This window comes from Portunus trituberculatus, chromosome 48 (genome assembly GCF_017591435.1).
Source record: "Portunus trituberculatus isolate SZX2019 chromosome 48, ASM1759143v1, whole genome shotgun sequence".
Lineage (NCBI taxonomy): Eukaryota > Metazoa > Arthropoda > Malacostraca > Decapoda > Portunidae > Portunus > Portunus trituberculatus.
The window spans coordinates 21,350,923-21,355,922 of NC_059302.1; the positions used below are offsets into that span (position 1 = coordinate 21,350,923).

At 38.4% G+C, this 5,000-nt stretch overlaps 1 protein-coding gene and 1 non-coding gene across 2 annotated transcripts in view; one reads left to right on the forward strand and one right to left on the reverse strand.

The window, feature by feature from the left end:
• LOC123498911 (PDF receptor-like) overlaps positions 1-5,000 on the forward strand; it is a 76,861-nt gene that overhangs the window by 31,312 nt on the left and 40,549 nt on the right. The gene's annotated exons all lie outside the window — the stretch shown is intronic.
• Trnae-cuc lies at positions 2,988-3,061 on the reverse strand. The gene has a single exon. It is a non-coding gene; the product is annotated as a tRNA-Glu (tRNA).

The following is a 5,000-nucleotide window of genomic DNA, read 5'->3' on the forward strand; positions in this document are numbered from 1 at the left end:
AATTAGTTTTCGTAATATTCAAATTTAATTTATTATTTTTAATCCATTTATTGACAGCATTTAATTCATTATGGAGATTTTCATACAAGTTATCAATATTGTTATCATTTAGTAATAAGTTTGTGTCATCAGCATAAATTGTATATTTAAATTTTGTACTTGCATTAACAATGTCATTAATGTAGATGAGAAATAATATTGGACCTAAAATAGATCCTTGTGGTACACCCCTATTTATAGTTTTAAAAGAAGAATAAGTTGAGTTACAATAAACAGCTTGGGAACGGTTTGTAAGATAGCTTTTAAACAAATCCAATGGAAGTCCTCGAATACCAAAATTTATAAGTTTCCTCAGGAGTATTTTATGACATAATGAATCAAATGCTTTAGATAGGTCTAAAAAAACTCCTATTACATAATGTTTTTCTTCTAAGTAACGGTAGACATTAGAAATAAATTGCAAAATAGCTGATTCAGTTGAACGACCGGATCTGAAGCCATGCTGACAATCAGTGAATAATCTATTTTCCTCAATGAATTTTACAAGTCGGGTGGATATGACATTCTCGAACACCTTACTAAATGCGGGAAGAACCGATATAGGTCTGTAGTTGCTGACGTCATTTCTATTACCAGATTTGAATAATGGGACTACTTTAGCTTTCTTTAATTTGTCAGGAAAAGCTCCTCTTTTAAAAGTAAGGTTAATGATGTGAGACAACGGTAAGGAGATATGGTTGGCAGTGTATCTTAAAATTAAAGGAGGGATTTCATCATACCCAGACAATGACTTTTTTAACACTTCAAGGTAGTTCTCTATTTCTGATTCTGAAACTGGTGACAAATAAAATATTTCATAAGTTCATCTACATCATCATGGCTCAGACACCCTGCTTTCAAAAAATAGACATTAAATTTATTAGGAATATCAACGCAATTAGGTGTTAAATCAAGGGTTGTATCTTTATTATTTTTGATCTGCCAAGAATTTTATTTATGGACCTCCAATGAGATTTAGGATTGCCTTGGTTATCAATTAGTTGGTTCTGGTTGTATTTCTTTTTGGCCGTTTTTAACAATGAAACCAATTTATTTCTGTATATTCTATAGTGCTCCTTAAAGGTTAAAGGCCATTTGTGTGCCAATTTTTCAAGTCTGTTTTTTTCCCTGATGCTGTTCTTCAGACCTTGTGTTATGTGTGGGCTACGCTCCTTTTTAAAATTTAATTTAAAATCTTTCAGTGAAAAACATTTATCACAGTAATATTTAAATCGATCATGAAATAAATTATAGGCATTGTTTGGACATGTACAAGCTGTAACATCTGACCAGTTAATTTTTGAAAGCATATTACAAAATGTGTCTATCGAGTCGTAGTTTAATATTCTTTTCGTAATGTATATAGGATTGTGAACGACAGATTGGTTACATGCAAATACTGAGATAACGGGGTAGTGGTCAGTTATATCAGTTTTAAGTACGTAGTTGCTTACATTGTTTTCTATTTGTGAAACCCAGATTTGATCTATTAATGTGGATGAAGTGTCTGCTACACGTGTTGGTAATGTTGTGGTGGGAAATAATGAATAACTGTACATAATATTAAGGAATTCCTGCACATTATCAGTATTTTGTTTTAAGAGATCTAAATTTAGGTCACCAAAAATGAATACGTTATTGTAATTTTTATCTTTTATAATATCTAGAATTTCAGTCAGTGTATTACAGAAATCGTTTACATTACTTTGAGGTGGCCTGTAGACACAAATAAACAAGTATGTATTTTCATTAAATTTGGCTTCAATTCCTAAGGTTTCAATGAATGGTTCAAGTCGAAAAATTCAATAACCATTGAAGATTTGTATTTGCTTACGATATAAATGGCCACTCCCCCACCATACCTGTTTCTATTATTAGTGAACATTTCGTAGTGTGGTAGCATATACAATGGTGAGATATCAGCATCTAGTCTGGTTTCTGTGAAACCTAATACATCAAAATCTATGTTACAAGAGAGGACGGAGTCGACGAAATATTGAAAGTTGGTAGACATAGACCTAATATTCAATGTCAATAAAGTAATTGCAGCACTTTCTTGCAATAAAGGAAGGCAGTCTAGAAAAATATATTTTGACTTAAGGCAGTTCACATTTCTCAATCGTAAGTAAAACCGGTTAACATCAAGAACATTATTATAATTATCGTCTTGTACTGAAAATGGAGCAAAGTATTCATATAATTCTTCTCTTGGTGCATTATTGAAACTACTAAATTCCGATAGGTCTTCACTATCAAATGATGTAAACGGAGTTGAGTTGTAGTAGTAATAGTAGTAGTAGTAGTAGTAGTAGTAGTAGTAGTAGTAGTAGTAGTAGTAGTAGTAGTAGTAATAGTAGTAGTAGTAGTAGTATCAACAGTAGCAGTGTTAGTAGTAGTAGTATCAACAATAGTAGTAGAAGTAGTAGTATGAATGAAGACAGTAATAACTGTAACAGCAGTAGTAATAATAGTGATAATCTACTTAAAATGAATAGTATTGGTTAGAATAGTAGTAGTGTCAGCAGTTGTAGTAGTAGTTGTAGTAGTAGTATCAACATTAGCTGTATGAATGATGACAGTGATAACAGTAACAGTAATAACGATAGTAGCAGTAATAAAAATGTGTGTGTGTGTGTGTGTGTGTGTGTGTGTGTGTGTGTGTGTGTGTGTGTGTGTGTGTGTGTGTGTGTGTGTGTGTGTGTGTGTGTGTGTGTGTGTGTGTGTGTGTATTTCACTGTTTGATATGCTGCAGTCTCTGACGAGGCAGCCAGACGTTACCCTACGGAACGAGCTCAGAGCTCATTATTTCCGATCTTCAGATAGGCCTGAGACCAGGCACACACCACACACCGGGACAACAAGGTCACAACTCCTCGATTTACATCCCGTACCTACTCACTGCTAGGTGAACAGGGGCTACACGTGAAAGGAGACACACCCAAATATCTTCACCAGGCCGGGGAATCGAACCCCGGTCCTCTGGCTTGAGAAGCCAGCGCTCTAACCACTGAGTTACCGGGCGCGTGTGTGTGTGTGTGTGTGTGTGTGTGTGTGTGTGTGTGTGTGTGTGTGTGTGTGTGTGTGTGTGTGTGTGTGTTGACGAGCAGATAAGACTAGTTAAATAAGGCAGTCAATTCGATGTTTTTTTGAGGTTGTTACATATATTTGGCCTTATGGATGACACAGTATTGCTATCTACATCGAAAGGAGGAGGAGTAGGAGGAGGAAAAAGAAGAGGAGGAGGAGGAGGAGGAGGAGGAGGAGGATATCAACAAAGGAGCTGAGGATAAAAGGAAGCAAACAGAAATATGGACAGTGGAGGAGAGGAGCGGGGGTATAAGGGACTGGGGAGCGAGTGATGGGTTGAGAAAGTGGGTATGGAGGGGAGTAACGACGCCGAACAAGGAAAACATTTTTATAATAAGACCCGGAAACGAGCCAGAGGAGAAATAAGGTAAAAGAGAGAGAGAGAGAGAGAGAGAGAGAGAGAGAGAGAGAGAGAGAGAGAGAGAGAGAGAGAGAGAGAGAGAGAGAGAGAGAGAGAGAGAGAGAGAGAGAGAGAGAGAGAGAGAGAGAGAGAGAGAGAGAGAGAGAGCGGGGTAATACTAATGGAGTGATGTTGATAATACATAATTACTTGAACACATCTCTTTCCGTCTGTTTATCTATGTCTGTCTGTATGTCTGTCCCATGCTGCTCTCTCTCTCTCTCTCTCTCTCTCTCTCTCTCTCTCTCTCTCTCTCTCTCTCTCTCTCTCTCTCTCTCTCTCTCTCTCTCTCTCTCTCTCTCTCTCTCTCTCTCTCTCTCTCTCTCTCTCTCTCTCTCTCTCTCTCTCCCTACCTCTCTTTCTCTCTGACTTGCCGCCATAGAAAAGCAAAAGGCAAACAGTGAATTAAATATAGTTTCAATAAACTGTAATAGAAAACAAACAAACCTTTACAGAGAGAGAGAGAGAGAGAGAGAGAGAGAGAGAGAGAGAGAGAGAGAGAGAGAGAGAGAGAGAGAGAGAGAGAGAGAGAGAGAGAGAGAGAGAGAGAGAGAGAGAGAGAGAATATGCCACTGCTGTTTGTATAGGGTGTTAGCAGCAGAGGGACCACACTTTAGGCAGGATAAGATGGAGGATGGGAAACAGAGGGAAAGGCAAGACAAGACAAGGAAAAAAGAAGAAATGAAGGAAGGAGAGACAGAGTAAGAACTTGACAGACGGAGCTTAATTTGGGGGAGGCTGAGTTAGAGTGGCACCATTAAAGAGGATGGGTGGGGAAGGTAAGAGGGAGAAGGAGGACAGCCTAGACAAGGATTTAACGAGGGAAATGTTGCAGCTAATTAGGAGTGTATGTTTTAAAGGGGGCAAGAGAAATTATAGGTAGAAGTCAGAGTTGTAAGGAATTATAACTCAAGTCAACTTTTGTAGGAAACTGAATTAGGAGAGGGAAGGAAAAAATTGAGGAAATGGAGAAGGAATATTGATGGAAGGATCTTAATCTTTGCGTAGTAGAGAGAGAGAGAGAGAGAGAGAGAGAGAGAGAGAGAGAGAGAGAGAGAGAGAGAGAGAGAGAGAGAGAGAGAGAGAGAGAGAGAGAGAGAGAGAGAGAGAGAGAGAGAGAGAGAGAGAGAGAGAGAGAGAGAGAGAGAAGAGAAAGCATGATCTCGAACACCGGTAATGAATCATGAGATCTCTCTCTCTCTCTCTCTCTCTCTCTCTCTCTCTCTCTCTCTCTCTCTCTCTCTCTCTCTCTCTCTCTCTCTCTCTCTCACACACACACACACCTTCTCGTCAAAGCAAAGCGTACACCGTCGGAATACCTACAAATCTGAGTCTATTGGGACATCACAACGTATCATTGCCACCCGGGCTGCTAGAAAGTGCCTGTTAAACTCTGCGGTACAAGCTTGCCGCGTTTCACTATCCTCCCACGTCATAAATGTATATGTTAAAGTACAGATTGATGGATTTATTA